The sequence below is a fragment of the Bemisia tabaci genome, chromosome 4 (assembly GCF_918797505.1).
Source record: "Bemisia tabaci chromosome 4, PGI_BMITA_v3".
Taxonomy (NCBI): domain Eukaryota; kingdom Metazoa; phylum Arthropoda; class Insecta; order Hemiptera; family Aleyrodidae; genus Bemisia; species Bemisia tabaci.
The window spans coordinates 55,159,352-55,178,905 of NC_092796.1; the positions used below are offsets into that span (position 1 = coordinate 55,159,352).

The 19,554-nt window shown below is 43.0% G+C and overlaps 1 protein-coding gene across 10 annotated transcripts in view; it reads left to right on the forward strand.

Moving 5' to 3' along the window:
* Positions 1-545: 545 nt before the first annotated feature.
* The window catches only part of Eph (Eph receptor tyrosine kinase), a 437,826-nt gene continuing 418,817 nt past the window's right edge, over positions 546-19,554 (forward strand). For all 10 annotated transcript variants that reach the window (XM_019047129.2, XM_019047123.2, XM_019047130.2 and 7 more), the window contains exon 1: positions 546-1,352. The gene's annotated coding sequence lies outside the window, so the exon portion shown is untranslated. The remainder of the gene's footprint in view (positions 1,353-19,554) is intronic.

Consider the following 19,554-nt stretch of genomic DNA (forward strand, 5'->3'; position numbering starts at 1 on the left):
TAGCTTGTTTCTTTTTTAAAAATGAACTGGTAGCGAAAATTTTGAAACACCGCCATGGAGATATGTGATTCCGCAATTGGACCATCGATTCGTCACGCACTTGTTAAGCGAAATCCCAGATATTTCCTGGAGGGCCTCAAGTGGAATTCGGGGGCGTCTGCCGCGGCCACCCTAGTTTCGACCGCGCTCGGGACCCCCCAAAGTGCGCTCAGATCCCCCTCGAGCCCGGAGCATCCCGCGATCGAGCCCGCCGCGTAAACAGTCGTAAAAATCAGGGTGAAAAACGGTAGAAAAAGTAAAAACAAACACACACACAAGTGAACGGTGAAGTTAGCCGGTAGGCAATTACGAGAGCCGACAAATAATGAGAAAACAGACCGCCTCCTTGTGGTAGGTGCGCGGGGAATCGCGGCGCGGCCGCGGGGGGGGGGGGGGGGAGAAGGCCAAGGAGAGGATCAGGATCAAACCCCCCCCCCCCTCGCGGGGCTCCGAGGGAGGGGGTAAAATGCAGGTTCATGCTCTCCGCGCTCCGACACCGGCCGCGGCGACGTCAGTGCACGAGAGACTCTCAACGGGGAACCTGCGTCGCGCCGAGCTTCATTTCCCGTCTTTCTCTGTTTATTTACACGGTTTTCCGACCTTTCTCTGTTTTGATACGAACCGGTCATCGACTAGTATTTTTTACGGTTTTTCCATTTTTTGTACCTCGTCCAGCCGGTTGAAGTTGTTCCGGTGGCACGCGATTCATGAATTGTTTACATCTGGATGTTCGAAAATCGCCCGTTCGGTTTTGTAGTTCCTCTTATCTGTGACGCCCATCGACAAGTGTGAATTGATTATCGAAGTTTTGCCGCGATTTTTCGTGTGATTACATACAGCGATGAGGAAATCCCGGTCTGGAATTTTGGATTACTTCTGATGAACGTCCTGGAAAGTCAGCATGTCTTCGATTTAACATCGGTGGTGTGGCATTGTTTTTTCGTTTGAAACCCCATTCAGCAAGTGTATTTCAAATCGCGGAAAGTTTTAAAGTATTCGGATGTTTTGTTGATCTTCGTTGATTCTCCTCGATGAAAGATTTTCCCAGTGTGATCGAATTTAGTTTTCCGTTCAGTTGAATCCTGCCTCCTCGACCAATTCACCTTCGATCAATCCAGTTCTGTTTATTTTTCCTCCTGATTATTTTTTCCGTTTTTGAGCTCAGTTCTTACGGAAACAGTGAAAATCTTGCGTTTCATACTTTAACGTGATTACCTCCGGAATTATTTATTGTGTAGTGTTAGTGCCAAGTTTTTCCGTTTGGAATCGCTCCGGAATTTTGGATAGTCCCTCATTCGCCCCTTCATTTAAAGGTGAAGTGTTTTAACTATAATTCAATTTGCTGAGTTTTTACTTAATGGACTGACTCTGAGACCCTGAAAGGTTTTATTTATTTAATCAGTATGTCGGCATCCTGGTAAAAATTGGCAGTAGAATCTGTGTTCCAAAATTCCATAGACCTATAGCCGGCTGTAAGATTTCCAATAGCTTCTGTAGCCGGCTACACAATTTCTTATAGCCTTTTATGGCCGATGGCCGATACTTTTGATGGATTCCTGTCATTACTAATATATTAGAGCGCTTTCAGTTTCGTATGATACTCTGCAATACTTACCTCTGGTGTGGAATAGTTGCTTCAAGCGCCGTGGCAGGCGGGCGGCCAGCGCGAAACACGCATTGGCGCCTACAAACCTAACAGGGATACTTCACGCGTTGCGCAATGCGTGAAGTATCCCTGTTAGGTTTGTAGGCGCCAGTGCGTCGCCGCTCCGCTTTCTGTTAGGCTCTAATATTTAATCTGGCGGAGTCAGCGTTATTCAACCCATGATTTTGAAATGTTTGCTCATCCTGTGTGGATTATTCTCATTTTAATTGATGAAAAAAAAAATATGCATTAAAGGAAAATATAATGTGCGTTTTGTTAATATTAAAGTGGTTCCGTATCAAACTTAATGATTTCCAAAGCACACGAATTTCTACACAATTTTTTACAGCCTTTTATAATCGATGGCGAAAAAGCAACAGCCAGGCGATAAAGTGTGAAGCCCGGCGGTAGGAACTATAGCCCGGCTGCATAATTTTTTATAACTTCGTATAGCCCGGCCGTACTATTTTCTCCGCATTCTACAGCCAGCTGTATGATTTCCTGTAGCCTTCCTTAGCCGGCTATAAGAATTCCTATGGTATTTTGAAACGCAGCTCTTATCGCCAATTTTTACCATGGCAAAATCGACTATTCGATGTGATTCTTAAGTATCGAACTTGGGCTATCTAGGATGAAAATTAAGATATCTTTTCATCCATTTCAATTGTTTTCATCGATTCATCAAGACAATAGAACCGATGAAAGCCCCCAATTTACGGGATTGCCACGGGAAACCACCATGCCATCGCTATTGCAGACTTTCTATAATCATCGAAAGGCCATCAGCATTTTTTTTGTACATTCATCATTGATTTATCCGCGTCTATATGTTCTCATGACAAATATTTTATCTAGCGGTTAAAGGCAGATGGAGGTGTTCCGACAGGGGTCTGTTTTGGACCCAACCTGAATTTCCTCAACTCAACAAATTTGGCTCATTGAGGTCTACATTTCAAGGCATTCATCATGATTTGGTCTCTTTTCGTGTCTACTGCTGGCCTGAACATGGGTCTGAAGGCCGATTTTGGCGAATTATGCGAGTTTTGCGGGTCTGCGTTCAAATGCCAAAAATTTCGCATTTTTCCTCAAAACGGCCTCTAGGACTACATATGTTTAGGCCAACACTGGACCTGGTATGAGACCGGAACTGCCCAAATTGATGTATTCCGTGAAACATAGACCCTCAGAAAGTAAGACATCGTAGTTTTGAGGAAGTTCAGAAAGGATGCGCCGAAAACATGCCCTTATCGACGACCTTCTTTGCTTAGAATTTGTAGGTCTAACAATTTATATTCTCCTCCTAAAAGTATACTAATGAAGATGACCATCCATCGCAATGGAAAGTTTTTCCGTGGAAACAAAATTTTTAGTAAAGTGGTTTTTGTTGAATCGGGTATAGAAATTAGATTTCTAAGTTTCGGCGGAAAATTGGAATTTCATTCCACCCCTTTCGTCAATCGAAAGTGTATCCAAATCGGGCAATTCGGTGTCTCAGAAATGGTGGATAACGATTTTAAATTGATTTTCCTTTAAGTTAGGTAATTTGTTTACATTTGAAGACTTCAAACAATAATAGGTACCTCCGGTTTGTTTTTTCCCCCAAAACGTCTGCCAAACTCTTTTATCTGTTCTGCTATCATAAAGCAATTCCGAGTTTCGGAGACCAGTTTATTGGGTGTTTTTTTTTTTCGTATTGTCAAACAACGTTCTTTTGAAGGTACTTCGTACTTTACTAACCATAAGCAGTGTGTCCCAAAGGTTGCTTTTTATTTTCCAGTGGGACCTTTAATCCTCCCTCGCGCTTGGTTAAAATTATTCATGGTAATCTCTATGTAATTTTCCCAGTCGAAAAATAAATAGATCAGTGAAACTGGGAGAGGAAAAGCTGAGTCCAAAGTAGTAATTTTTTTTGTGTACGGGAAGATAATGTCGTCCAAATCAATCTGAACGTTCGATGAATATGTTCTGCCCTGGTAACTTCTCTAGAAAAAGAAATCAAAATTATCGTTGGCCCAAACAAATGTTAGCTATTGTAACAAAAATGCCACTTGTCCGCAAACAAATTCCACAGTGAGGAGGTTTCATTGAACTTGATCATTTAATTGAAACAGAATGTTGTCGTCTGAACGTACGCATCTGATCGCCTATCAGGTGGAAATGAGTTATTTCGAAGATGTAAAGTCTATATTTGTTTCTAACTAATTCATTTTTTCTAATGATAACCAAGATACGATATTCTAGTAACCATTGCAATTAACCAAGTCCCTAGAATGTTATCGCTGCTGTCACTCGAAAAAATGTTACGTAGTGGTAGTAAGTGCAGTATTAAGACTGAGCTTCCGTTATTACCATTATCGGATCAAAGTACAATCGACAAAAATTAATCACGAGTTGTATTAGGTGCCTCATTGACTTTGTTGGCGCTAAAATTACGAGAACATTTTCTAGGGATCATCATATTAGTATTTAATTGTTTAACAGCCAAACACCTAATTGGTTCCATATCCCTTTTAATGCATCTCTATATGTAAGGAGAATGAAAGGAAAGTACATTATTGTAGGCGTCGGTTGCGTGGCAAGTAAAACCTTTTCCGTCCGAAATAAAGCGGAATGCCTAGAAAATAATTTCAACCCCACAAACGGCCTGAGAGGTATAGGGCCATCTCAGGGACTCTTTTATAACCCTGGAAAAGTATTGGGGGGAAATCTTAGGAATTCTCTCAAGAAGTGCAATTTTAAACAGAGAAAATGTCAAAAGAGAAATGATCGAAGTAGTTTCCGCACTAACTACGATGATGATGATAGATGATGATGATGTTCTTGTGAATCGAATTCTTGTTTCGAATGGTCATTACGAATGGAGTGATCCAGAATTGAAGCATTTTTCGGTCAAAGGGTGCATGAGACTTGCGATGCTGCTGAGATTGTGCAATTTTTTACAGCGTTTGCGGCAGATGAAACTCATGCCCAATGAATCACTTCTTTGTAGTTATAGTGAGGAAAAAATTGGAGCAGAATCAGGGAAAAATTAAAAGCAGAATGCGTCGTCCCTCGGACAAAGGAACGTTACTACATTTCCAAGTTGCCAAATTTTTCCTCGCAAATCGTATTTTTACCTGGGAAACATTGATATTTTTAACCGATAATTTCAAGATTTTCATCATGATCTCACGCAAAAATCGGACAAATTTTGGACAAAGATTGCGAAGGTACATTTCCGAGAAAAATAAAAAAAAATTGAGTCCATTTTGCGACCTTGGAATACGTTACGTTCCTCCGTGCGGGAAACTATGAACTGTCGGACAAGTTAACTACAACTAGGGAACTACGTTTCACAATCTTAGCATCATTTTAAGCCTAATGCGCCCTTTTACCGGAAAATGCCTCAATTTTCCAAATGATTCTCACAGGCGAGTCCGTAGTTACCGCTCTGCACCGTCCGTCTGACGATATCAATATCTCACCAGAAACAGGATGCGTCAGGGACCACCGTGCTTGGAGAGGCGAGCTTTTAATTTACCGATACGCGACGCCGCGCCGCGCCGGGAAAGCACGCCGCCACTCGCACACGCTCGCACCTATGACGGATACAAAGCACTGGCGCCTGTTAAATGTTTCTTGAAGAGGGTAGATAGAGATAACCGTGGCGCGGCGCCGGAACCGAAGGCCCTCTCGATATTCGGAGGAAAAGGGCTGCAAATCGGCCCGGGCAGATCAACCCCGCGCGCCCCTCCCCCGCGGGCCACCCCCTTAAGAAAACTAATCTCCATCGGAGCCCCCGCTAAAGAAAGCTGCTAAGCTGCACGCTTTGATTTATACGCCCCGCGATAAATGCGGAACGTATGTTGCCCGTTCCGCGGGATGGGGCTCCCCGCTCGAGTCGCAGATTTTCCGGGTAATCTTTTATTTTCCCAGAAACGCCTGCACGCGGGTATTATTTCCTCCGATAAAATTCAGCTTGCGTCCTTTATTTCTCACATCGCGTTATCTCCTCTGTGTGCGTGTATGTGTATGTGCCGGGGAGGAGGGAGGGGGGAGGATGAACCCGACACCCTTTGCGCTTTTATCGCCAGATGCCGTCCAGGAACTTTCCGACACAGCGATGTGCTGTCTCACGTGGTGTGGCGATTTTTTTCTCTCTCGCCCCCGTCCCCTTTCTTCGGAGCAGCTGAGGCAAATCGAGGGATTTCGCTCCGGATGAGGTTCGGATAGGATAGGTTTTAAGGACATTCTGGCAATCTTGGTGTCGACTAACCCATCGTTCGCCAAAAGCTCTATGTAGTTTGGAGTGTGAGCAAGTGAAGGTCTCTAGAAATTGAAGCATTTCTTGGATGAGGCATCAGTGTCATTTCAAGAGGAGAGCTGTTGGATTTTTAACTAAAAGATGACGTCTAGTAAGATAAGCAGCAGTGGTTACAATGGGTGTCCCATCCGCAGAACTCATCAGAGAAAATTATTTCAGGCTCCCTTTACTATTTTGTTTCTCAAATAGACCTGGTTTGTTGATAGACCCTTGATCTAGCCAGGCGATGAGGTTGAGTTTTGGCTTCCAGGATACTCTGCGCGTAATGTCAGGATCATGATTATTTGAGAACTGTTGAAAGAATTGAGTTATTCTGTCTATATCGAGTTTGAATTTAATGCACACGAAACATTCTTAATAGGGCTACTATCCGTTTTCATTTTATTCTTCACGCAAAAAAATAGTCGGTGCTGATGTCAGAACCTTCTGTTCACAGGGCTCCTGCAATTTATTTGTTATACTTACATAATTTTTCTGTTTCTAAAAACTTCGGTCGTGGGCACAGCGTACTCTGTCCTTAAAACGGAAATTTCTGTAACTGTAAAAGAAAGTCCTGCGAATGGAACTAAGTTTTTCAGTGTTAAAATGGTAGCTGAGGTGGATAGCCAAATGATGTCCAAATTTCTTGAATGCCCTGCTCCATCCGAATCCTTTCTCTTCATCCACGACGGCGAAGTAAAAACTTACTTTTTCCCGGCGTCTAAGAACCGCGGAGTCTCTGCATCATGAGGTCATGGAAGCTCATTAGGGCACACGAATGTGGACGTAACTCGTAGGTGCGTAGGAACGCAGACTCAACGTTGATCAGCCCGGCTCTCTCGAGCGATCGTCGAACCTTCCGCATTGAGCTCGAGTCCATCCACATTTCACCGGCTCCGCGCGTACGTCGCACAGAGGCGCAGAGGAACGAGCTATCTGAAAAGGTCGGACTTCAAATTTTTAACTAAATCCGCAAATTTTGATGTTACATTTGTCGCATTTTCTGTTTTATTGGGTAGTTCTTGAAGAAACTTTCACGAGGAGACCAATGGAACCACTTTTAGAACCTCAAAGTTTCGTATAAACAGAGTTTCAAGCTTTAAATTTTTCCAAATTTTGTCCAATACTGAAAAAAAAAACATTGGATCTAGTGTCCAGACTCCTGAAAACATCGATAAAACAAAATACTCTTGATTCAATCGGATTTTTGCTCAACTCAAGAACCAAGCCTCTTCATTTGAGCGGATTTCCTCTCGATTTAGGCAAAAACCTGAATGAATCAAGAGTACTTTTTCTTGTCAATGTTTTCAAGAGTCTGGACTCTAGATCCAATGTGTTTTTTTTCCAGTGATCGGACAAAAATTATAGTACTAAGACTGTAATTTTTGATGTTTATTACGCCACAGTTAAAATTGTAAAGGGTGCTTCCAGAAGAAACTTTCAGGGGGAAACCAATGGAACCACTTTTAGAACCTCGAAGTTTCGTATAAACAGAGTTTGAAGCTTTTAAATTTTCCAAATTTTGTCCAATTTCTCTCATTGATTCGCTCTACTGTTTGGCGTACGTAATACGTAATCCTCGCGCGGTCCACCTCCGGTCCGGTCCGGTGGCGGCAACAAAGCTCGGCGCATGCGTAACGCGCAGCTCGCCGCGCAGCAGCTTCTAGCTGTCATTGTTCGGGACGGATGAAAAGATAGCGAAAGTTGGGCAGGCCTCATTGGCGCGGCGCAGGGGCATTCAGAGCGCTTTATCGACGGAGCTTGTCAGCAGCTGAAATTTTGATCCGGTCCTCTCTATCGGCCCGCTTTCGCCACTCCAATTACGCTCGGGAACAAATCCTCGTTTCCCGCACGGAGGGACGCAACTCCATTCCAACGTTGCAAAATTGACTCAAACCATTCAATTTTTTACTAGAGTGTCTACCGAAAAAAAAATCTCGATGTATTTACTAAGAAAAGGGTAAAATTACCAAGAATTCAGGGTTCTATTTGATCCCAGTTTTTTCTTGGTAAAATTACCATTTATGGAATTGGTAATTTTACCGAGAAATCTCGGTAAAATTATTGACTTTCTCGGTAATTTTACAAACGCCAATATTTTTTATCGACTGTGGTAGAATTACCGAGATAAAGTGGCAAAGTTACCGGAAATCGATTACCAATAAAAGTGGTATTCTTACCTGAGAAAAACAGTAAAAATACCGGTTTTTAGGTAAGCTTACCAGTCTGTCTTGGTAAAATTACCAATAATTGGTAAAAAAAAGTGAGATGGTAAAGGTACCAACGGACCTTGGTAAAAACGCCGAGAATTTTTTTTCAGTGTGAGAGGAGAGGAAAAATCACTGAAAGTTCTAATTAAAAAGGCCCAAAATTCTCCTGGTGTTCATGCATTTTGCGAGAGGAAATTTGGCAACATTGAAGTGGAGATACGTTCTTTCGTGCGGAAAACGACGAAATTTACTGGACTAGCGCGCGTGTGAGTGAATACCGAGCCCCGATCCAGGTTGCAAATCCACGTTTTTAACTGCCCCGTCGCGTCGCTTGTCGCTCTTGGGCGCTGGAAAAAAAATCGAGCGTCCATCACGCTTCGCTCTCTCGTGTTTTAATGGGTCGATCGACGTGTCCGCGTCGAAGCTTTCAAACGCAAGTTTTCGCCGTCCCTTTTCATGTGGGGAAAACGATGTGACACCTTGAATGGTCCGACAATTCGCTCGTAATTTAGATGTTGGTCATCCCAATTAATTTTAATTACGATGGGAAATGAAAAGGGTTGACGGCGTCATTTTCTTGACGTTTTGCGTCGGATTTCATTTTTATTTTCATAATTGTAGTTTTGCGCGCTGAGTACCACAGATGAAACCAATTACACACTTTTCTATTTTTCACGTTTTCTTCCTTTTTACTCCTTTTTTCTTTTCTTTAGCAGGGTTGCCAAAGTTAGGGAAAAGCGGGAATTGTCTGGATGTTTTAAGAAAAATCAGAAAAAACTTGTGAAAGTCAGGGCGAAGAAGGAAAATGTCAGTGTAGAATTATTAAGTCACCTTTATTTGTTCACTTGAATGGGTCTGAACAACATATTTCACGCTAAATGTTCTTCAAATTACGTATTTTTAACCATTTGGCATCTCCTCAATTGTAAAAGAATTTTACAAAAATTTAACAGGGAAATGCCGGAGAATGTACCTAATTTTTAAATTCCTTGTCAACCCTGCTTTGTAAGGAGAGAAAAAAATTGATACCAGTGCAGCTCTGCTCCTCGAGTTTCAATTTCAAGTATGATTCCTCAGGATCTCAGTACACTAATTCAATTAAATACTGCATCTGGCGTACGTAAGAAGTCTAGCTTCCATGTTGATCTATGTCTTGATGATATCTTAAGGACGCAATCTAACTGCTAGTTTATTTACGGCCAATAGTTAATGAAGTCGTAGGAACGTTAAAAGTGACACGGTCGCGATTAGTTGGTCGCAAATAGGTACAGCGAAAGCGGCGCATACTAATGGTCCGTTAACGACTGTCGGACAATGAAGCCATCTCACTAATTTGAATTTTCCAGTAAAGTTTAATCGCGATCGGCCTCTCGAGTGAGCATTAACCGAAATCCAATACTAAAATTTTGTCGCACCGAAGAATTTATTCGCTTGTCTCACGCACCCCACACGGTCTTTCCGTGTCGACGGAAATTTATGCAGGCATATTCTTAGATCAATCTCGCGCTCGTTTGTTTACAAAGTTAAAAAGTCTCGAGTTTTGCCGTTCCTTAAATGAGTTTATCGTCTATTAATGATGGCGAGCCGGCGTTTTACGAGCGCCTCTTACTCTGCCCTATAAATAAACGAGGGCTTATATTCGCTGTCCTCCCCCTTTTATTTGCTCGCTCCCTCTTATTATGTAGTTACTCTCTTGTCTTGGTGACTTTTATTCCTTTCCAAGTAGGCACTTTTTATGGATCAACTCTTGAGTCCTTTTACGCGACTCCAGATGTTTAGTTCTTGTTCCTCGAGTGGTCCTCTCAATTCTACTCTGTGTACTTACTTTTTTCCTACTCCATAGGCAATATGGATTTCCGAGGCGTTTCAAGGAATCACAGTCTTGACAAGCCTTTTCACAGGGCAGCGATCTCCAATTCGGCACGTTTGGCGGGGATCGACCTTTGAAATTAGGCGAATTTTTGAGGATGGATCGGATCATCTCTCAAACAGATCGATAGGTTTGCATCATGTACAGGAGAAAAACGCTCTGCTGAAGTTGTGAAGTTAGGTTTAATTGGATGATGAATTTCGACCGACGTTTGATTTCATCAATTTCTTCTCAATCCACCCTGGAAGATGGGTCTAGAATTTTTGATATGGTCGTTATTCCTACCAGAATGAAAACCAAATGTTGTAGGTGTAACACCCTCAACCCTCATCTGGGGGGAATTTCGTCTTGTTGTACGTACTTAATATAGGTTGCTATTTTTTCCTCGAATAGATGCCATTTTTGCGATCCCAATTTTTTGGCTTTTCTCATAATCAGGTAAATCTTATTTTCGTGATGTGCGGTCACTAAATTTCCAGCTTTCGGGAAGAGCAGAAACCAAAACAAATCGATATCTGTAAGAATCAATATTCAGGAAGGTATAATTTTACACCTCACTGGAAAATAAAAAAACACATTGTATCTAGAGTCCAGACTCTTGAAAACATTGACAAGAAAAAATACTCTTGATTCAATCAGATTTGCGCTTAAATCAAAAGGAAATCCGCTCAAATTAAGAGGCTTGGTTCTCGATTTAAGCAAAAATCCGATTGAATCAAGAGTATTTTTTCTTGTCGATGTTTTTAAGAGTCTGGACTCTAGATCCAATATGTTTTTTTTTTTTCCCCAGTGCTCAGTCGATTGGGCTTTAATCGATTCTTCGACTGATATAAATTGAAAAAAAAAAAACCAACAATTTTTTACTATACATTAACGTCCCTGATTTGACTGAGGGGAAAAAATAGGACGAGGATGAGGGTATTTTGTCCGCGGCGGCGGGACGAGCAGTTTGACAACCCGCAGCTGGAGGCTGAGTTTTCCTCAGCGGGCTCGTCGACTGCCGATTTAGATTCCTCACCTTGTTGGGTATCCGGCGCGTCCCTCCGCGCTCGCTTGATTAGCCTTAATCAAATGCATTTGCAAATCCCCGCCAACTCCTATAAATTAACGTCGCGGAATTCTTGGGAGCTCCGCGAACCCCCTCGCCCGCCGCCCGGAGCCAGCGCCGTTACTCATTAAAGGTCCCCGGATGCGGCCCGGTGATTGGTGTGAGCTCGACGAATTCGCGACGTATCCGACGTCGATGTCGACGTGAACGTGGACGTCCGCGCCGTGGCAGCCGCTTGATTGAACTCGAAGTCGCGTCCCCTCGCGACGCGGCTATTGTCGAGCTCGCGCGGTAATCTCGCTCTGCCGTCCATAGCAAAAACGCCGTAACTCCACTCAAAATGTTTCCCTTTTTTCCAGCACGTACCCTTCACTGGGGGAAAAAACACATTAGATCTAGAGTCCAGACTCTTAAAAACATCTACAAGAAAAAATACTCTTGATTCAATCAGATTTTTGCTTAAATCAAGAACCAAGCCTCTTAATTTAAGCGGATTTCCTTTTGATTTAAGCTTAAATCTGATTGAATCAAGGGTATTTTTTCTTGTTAATATTTCAAGAGTCTGGACTCTAGATCCAATTGTGTTTTTTTCCCAGTGTTCTATTACAAGAAAATTTAATTGCCACGAGGCTTCTTTTTTCCACTTTTATTTCCTAATGGTGTGGCAGAGTAGTATTGAAAAAATGAAGGATGAATTTGTGTCAGGTTTTTTGTTAAAACAGCATTTTGTCAGAAAACAATCGAAAAAGTGTTGAATGGGGCTCCGGCGTTTTTACTTTGGACGCAGATGCCAGTCGCACTTGCAAGTGGAAACACTGTTTCCTTCATCAATCCACTAAAATATCGATTTTAGCGGCGGAAAGCTGCGAGGAAAGTTTAGGGTCCGTGAGGCAATTTTGCAAAATAATGACTTTTTTCTTCGCTTAATTTCATTCTAAGTGGGCCAAATCGCTCATTTTGCAGTGCAATCTGGCATTTTGCCAAAAAATCAGACATGCGGCTGTGAGGTGAATCAGAAATACGGCTGTTAAGAAATGAAAACACGCCGGGTAGCGGCAGATGGTCGGCGTTTCCTGCCGCTGGGTCTAACGTATGAAGAAGAACCAAATAACAATAAGTAAAAACTCAAGTGCGGTTGAGCTGATTCTGCTCAAACCCACCCAGTAATTGATCAGTAATTGCAGTAGTGTGTTCCATTCCGATTATTTTTCTCTTGGTTACAACAATGTGAAACCAATCTACTCCAAAACGTTCTTCGTCCTACAGCTTCCTTGAACTTTCGATTAGTTTACACTTGCACGTACATAAAGACGTATATTCTGAAGCGCGTAGTCTTTTCAAGGACGAAATGAAAGGATAAGCAATCATGATTCGCATACCAAAGTCCAAAACAAATAATTAAAAGCCCGACATTTAGGACAATCAATATTAAACTTTTAATATCAGCCGTTACAACCGATCGAGTTCAGCGTTGTTTCATAAACTACTCTGACCAAACGTTGTCAGGTTTGTGTGAAAATGTGCAGGATTTATCCAGCAGCACCATGGGGAAAGACATTTTTCACACCCGTTTGGCGTATCCTACCAACCCAGCGCTGTGCCCGAGTTTCTGGCAAGCTACCTGAATAGGGCACGCTCGGCAGCGAGCTGACCCCCGGGTCAAGTCCACGTTATTGAAGGGCTTTTCCCTGTCACGCGTGGTAGGTACTTCTTCTTCAGTAACTAAATGAAATAACCCCCCGTCGAAGTGAAATTACGGAGAGCTAACGGGTCTAGACATAGATTATACCAATTTCATAATAAGAAGCAAATAGAAAGTAAGGGACTTTTCTGGCTTAACCAGGCACAACCCCCGCAAAATTTTGTGTTCATTAGTTTTAACGTGAAATTGAACATGTACTGATTTGAGTTCTCAAATGTGGTTGGTGGGTTCGTCGGAAAATATGTTTCATTAGAAAAAGAAGTCTCTTGAATCTCGAGGTCAGGCTCTTAATAAAATTGACATGAAAAAATACTCTCAATTCAATCGGATTTTTCCTTGAATCCTAAGAAATTTCGCTTAAATTAAGAGGCTTGGCTCTCGATTCAAGCAAAAATCCGATTGAATCAGGAGTATTTTTCTTGTTAAAATTTTTCAAGAGTCTGGACTCTAGTCGAAGATACTTTTTTTCCTATTTTATAAGAAGTGCCTTTCTGTTCAAAAGGACGACGGACCGGTCTTATGGGAAAAGTGGGCCCGGTTAAATCGGCTGGCGTTTTGATATGTTGTAGGTCTTAACCTACTGATCAAAAGTGTCAATGGGCATTTCTCCCTATCTCGAAGTTTTACCCCCCATTTTGGGGGTCAAAGTTGCCAATTCGGCGTATAATTGGCAGTTTTGACACCCGGGTTTATTGGTCGCCTATGAGATTCTTTGATGGTTTCTTGAGTCTTTTGTATCCTCTGAATAGGCTAGAGACCATCCGAACTCAAAAACTGACAATTTTGCCTTATGGGTAAGGGGGGGGGGGGGTGTTCACGCCACCGATTTCAGAGTCGGCGAGCCGTATTAAACCGATTCTTTCGCCATGTTTTGGAGAATTTTTTATGCAAATGATTGCGACTGCATCTTGAAAGGTCGACTAAGATGCAGCTCAGAATATACCCCCGGGCGGGAAGGGGGGGGGGGGGTGCGACCGAACTCGAGCAGCGTAACTGGCTTGCGCGGGTCGGATCAAACCTATCCTTCTATTATGTTTTGGAGAACTTTTTTGCAAGTGACTCAGGCTGCTTCTTGGAAGGTCTACTAAGATGCAGCTCAAAATATACCTCCCCCCCGGGGGGGAGGGAGGAGCGAAAACTGGGCCGAAAAGCCGACCGAACTCGGGCAGCGAAACTAGCTCTCGCGAGTTGCATCAAACCGATGATTTTGTCATGTTTTGGAGTTTTTTTTCCATCCCAATGAAACAGACTGCATTTCGAAGTGTCGACTGAGATGGAGCACGGAATATGCTATGAGAAAGGAGGCTTCTCAATCCGCACCCTCCCTCGCAATAGGATCTCTCAGCATAGGTCAGTGTGGCACTGACACTAGTATAGTGGCATTTTTTACCACCACCATCACTCATACATAATTCCGAGGGTCGTTTTAGCTGACACGCATTTCCGACTGAGCCCAATATTTCTATAAGCGAAAGCTAATGGTGCAGATGATTCCTACGGCTGAGACGTTTATAACGTTGGTTGATTTCAGAAATATATCATCTAGGTCATTTTTTAAATGAAATCGCACATTATTATCGAGCATTAAACAGTTTTGTAGAATGTCAAGAAAGGCAAGGAAGAAAGCAAAGCATTCCCAAAAAGGCAATATATGCAATGCAACCAGTTCTGAAGGTATTTGACGAGTTCTGGGTTTTTCATTCTTTCTACTGGAGCTCCATAAGTAATGGATCAAATCCTGGAAGCTCTCAGTGCAGAAAGTGAGGCGAGCTCGCGGAGATTTTTTTACGTTATCAGAAAATCTAAGAAAAAAACAAGGTCATGTATTTCTTCTTTTTAATTTTTTTTCATTTCAAAAGCAAATAACCCCTCCCCTCGTCGAAATTCTGAAATGCATCAGGATATGCTGAAAATTGAATGATGCGTTAAACGGTATGAAGTTTTAATCGTCCTAGCCACATTCAAAAGTGTCACTCTACTAGTGTCAGTGCCACACTGACCTATGCTGAGAGATCCTATTGCGAGGGAGGGTGCGGATTGAGAAGCCTCCTTTCTCATAGCATATTCCGTGCTCCATCTCAGTCGACACTTCGAAATGCAGTCTGTTTCATTGGGATGGAAAAAAAAACTCCAAAACATGACAAAATCATCGGTTTGATGCAACTCGCGAGAGCTAGTTTCGCTGCCCGAGTTCGGTCGGCTTTTCAGGTATATTTTGAGCTGCATCTTAGTAGACCTTCCAAGAAGCAGCCTGAGTCACTTGCAAAAAAGTTCTCCAAAACATAATAGAAGGATAGGTTTGATCCGACCCGCGCAAGCCAGTTACGCTGCTCGAGTTCGGTCGCACCCCCCCCCCCCCCTTCCCGCCCGGGGGTATATTCTGAGCTGCATCTTAGTCGACCTTTCAAGATGCAGTCGCAATCATTTGCATAAAAAATTCTCCAAAACATGGCGAAAGAATCGGTTTAATACGGCTCGCCGACTCTGAAATCGGTGGCGTGAACACCCCCCCCCCCTTACCCATAAGGCAAAATTGTCAGTTTTTGAGTTCGGATGGTCTCTAGCCTATTCAGAGGATACAAAAGACTCAAGAAACCATCAAAGAATCTCATAGGCGACCAATAAACCCGGGTGTCAAAACTGCCAATTATACGCCGAATTGGCAACTTTGACCCCCAAAATGGGGGGTAAAACTTCGAGATAGGGAGAAATGCCCATTGACACTTTTGATCAGTAGGTTAAGACCTACAACATATCAAAACGCCAGCCGATTTAACCGGGCCCACTTTTCCCATAAGACCGGTCCGTCGTCCTTTTCGAAGGAGGTGTGTACATTTTTAGCAAGTAGAATCTACGTTCTAGGTAATTTTCGGCTCATAGGAAGTGCCGTAGGATACACGACATATGTTTTTTTTAGAAATCCATCAGTGAATGAGCCGGAATGCCTGGAAATGTTCAGAGAAAATCAGGGAATCAGACCGTATTTAAGAAGTAACAGCATGATAATTTCCCGTTTTATGCGTTGTACTAGCCGTTCTGGGCGCGCTTCGCGCGCCCGTCACGCCTAGCCGGGGGCTACGCCCCCTGGACCCCCGGTCACTCGCTACGCGAGTGACATTCGGCTCGCTTCGCGAGCCGATTTTGTAGTAGTTGCAAATTTTTTATCACTATATTTTGAAGATTTCATAGAAAACATTATGAAATTCTCACTCCACAATTAACTTGTAGAATAATAATGGCAGGGCAAGAAATAGACTATATCTTAAAATGGACGGTTCCCACTTAGTAAAAACAGCCAACACCACGTGAAGGTGAGGAACCATCGTTAGCCACTTTTTTTTTTTTTTTTCTTTACTTTTCTGAAAAAAATTTACTGAAATTTTAGTTGCGTCCCCTAAAAGGAAACACGGAGAAAAAAATTTGTGCATGGAACCCGAAGCTGAGATCATATGGATCTCTGAAGTTTTCGGATCACGCATCCGAAAAGTTAAGGTCCATCTGCCGAAGTTCGGGTCAGACAATTGAAGTAGTTCGGTATATACCGAAGATTTCAGGTCACACATCTGAAGTACTCGGTGCATACCGAAGTGCTTCAGATTTCTGACTCAGAGATTTAGGAAAAACACAGTAGAGAACCAAGGAAATCACAGTAGAACAGAGAAAAAAATACAGTCGAATAAATAAAGAAAACTATTATCGAAGAAATTCTAATTATTAGAAAGTAATTAGCTGGCGTAATCAATGCGTAGCTGCATAGGAGCATGAGCGAGATTTATCATCAACTGACCGCTGGCCGCTAGGTACCTGGGTGGGCGAGCGACAATACGTAAGCGGTGGCATATGGTTCGATTGACAGAGGAGTGGGGAACGGTCAGACGTAGGGGAAAGGTTCAGGCTGAACCGTTCAGCACAGCGCAGCGTCAGTCACCGGGTGGGGAAGAGAGTCCGGGAGGGGACACTTCCCCTCGAGTGAAATAGAAAAAGGCAGAATCCTTCGAAGTTTATATTAATGATGATGCCTCTTTCCGCAGATCTTGGGAAAAAATCAGACCATACTAATTTTTAAGTTTGCGAGGTTTTGTATGTATAAAAAAATCCCATAAAATTATGCGTTGGTCTTCAATAACTTGCGCGAAAACCAAGGTCCTTTTCAAGACTTTTTCAACAATCCTGTAAACGTTTCTGCGTTAGTAATTATTCCAGTCTCGCTTTGAGTGTGCATATTCCGAACCCGTTGCAAATGTTGAAAACGGCTTTTCGACGAGTAAATCCTCGGATTTCTGGGCGTGAAAAAAGCAACCAAGGCCCGATGACAAGTCGTCACCTTCCAGACATAAGGGTTTAACTACACTCAGCCAATAAACTCTGTCGTCCATACAATTTAATGCGTTTTCGGGCTCATCTCAATGTGTGGTTACGCCCTATCGTCAACCGGTGACAAGTTGTCACCGGCGAAGAGAGACGACGGCGACGAGGAGTCAAGTATTTCCTGTCAAACCTCGGTGTTCTTTAAGGATATGAACAGCCGCCGTGAGTCATGGGCATCGTTTTTGGTGAAAAACACGTTTCTTTCGTAATTTCCCCGCCATTGTTTGTTCTCTTTTATTTTTATTTCTACAATCATCGTTTATTCGAGGAATTTGCCTCTCGGAACGATCGGTGTTAGTCATTCCGTCGGATCGATCGGTCGTGGATTAGAATTGGATCCTGCAGTCGCGTTACCTCATTCCTCCGCTTTCGGAGAGATGAACTAACGACCGACCGCGTTACTCACACCATCGAAATCGGGGCAAAAAATGCCCGAAAAGCATCCGCCTTCGGATGATTCGTTGTCTTGTCAACCGCTTTCGGAATGTCCTTTAAAATGTGAGAATGGACACGAGATAAGACCTCTTGTTTCACACGTGTTCGCCTGCAATAAGTATAACTCGTGTCAGCTGACCTGAATAATTTTGCAGTTTCCAAGTTTTGCTCCTTCTCGCTTAAAATCCACCCAAGGATCAGTGCGAACGCATCATTTGCATTAACGGCACTCATGCTATGCAATTCCGCACGGACAGCTAAGGAAACAAATTTGTGAAGTTTATCTTTTTAATTCGTCCAGTTTTCCATGCATAGTTGATTGTCGCATCATCAGGGGCTATAAGCAAGCCTCTTTCTGGTAACGCTTAGTTCTAGCATACTACCGTGCCGATTTTCAAAATTTTTGTGTTAATGGATATAGGTAGATGGTGTTTAGATGAATAGGTAAACGTGCAAGAAATACAGTCAAAACTATCTACAGTCAAAATCTTGGATCAAGTAATAATGTGATTAATCAAATAAATGCTTTATTTTGGAGAGTCAAGATCTTGAACAGGCCGATTTAGACTGGTATGTGCCTTAATCTCTTAATTTAATTACGGCACTTAAGTCTTTTTGAAATCGACCGATTCAATTGTGGTTTTGCCTGAGTGCGGCGTGGCGGCGGGGTTGAAAAACGGAGCATGAGCAAGAGCGGACTGCAGCGGAGTCCGGGCGAGACGTGAACGATCGATTATCGATATTTCCCCATTTGAGGCTGCAGTAAAGAATCGATTCTTTTCCATAGGTTTCGATAGCAAATCGACTTATCGCCAAGCACGCCACGCCACTGAGCTGGGCCCGGCCCGGCTGGAAATTGAAATAAATAAATAATTATAGCCACTGACCAGCGACCAGCGTGGCAGCGAGCGACTAGCCGTAGCGGCGACCGGGTTGCGCGGCTGACCCGTGGCCGAGGCTGTAGATGTGGATGTGATGTTCCATATTTCTTTTGACGGCTCCGAGCCCGCTATGAATCATGGCACCGGGAACATGGAACACGGAGCGGAGTCCAGAGAGGCAGCGCGTCTAGTCCCACCACCGCCGCCCCGCCCCGCGTTGCCACCGCTCATTGGTCCCACCTCAGGTCCTCAACCAATAGGCTTCTTTCTCACCTGAAACAGAAAATTTTTCCTTTGATCTGTAAGGAGATGGTGGTCGATGTTTGGAATTGATTCAGGGGTGCAAATTGTTCGAGGCTTCGGAAAGTTGCTGCAACGCGCTGGGTTTGTGCGGAAAGGTCAACACAACGCGCTGTTCAAAATTGTTTAATGTTTCTGTCAAAGTCGCATTATTCCACATGAGTTGAACATCTGAAAAGTGAAAACTGAAAAATTTAAAAAGAAAAAAAAATTAGCCTCAACAATTTTTAGGGTAGTTCCGCAATTTGGTCGCGACCGTGGGATCGAGAATAGTTTGAACCCCTGAAATGATTTGGAAAAATGGATCATACAGGGTGAAAAGTCCGGGACACCTCGAAAGGTCAGTTTTTTTTTACTCAACTGCAAAAAGTCAGATAAGTTGGCGGTGGTAAGGGTTGTAGTTTTGTTATTCTTACTTAAAATATTGCGGAAAAACTAAAAAAAAATCGTTGGAAAGACCAAAAAATAATTTCGAAAGGGAGAAACTGCTAGTCAAAGACCGACTGTCGAGTTGAATAAAGGGGAAGCCTGTTGTTTTTACGTAAAATTTCGTGAAAATACTAAGAAGTTCGTTCGAAAGATCCAAAAATCATTTCTGAGGGGAGAGAGGCTAATCTAAGACTGACAGTCAGAGTTGACGTATCAAGGCGAAGCTGAAGCTGATTGTGAGTTCAGGCCTCAGCCAATCAGCAAACGCCAGTTTTCCATCATTCGGCACACTGGCAAAAAAAAACACATTGGATCTAGAGTCCAGACTCTTAAAAACATCGAAAA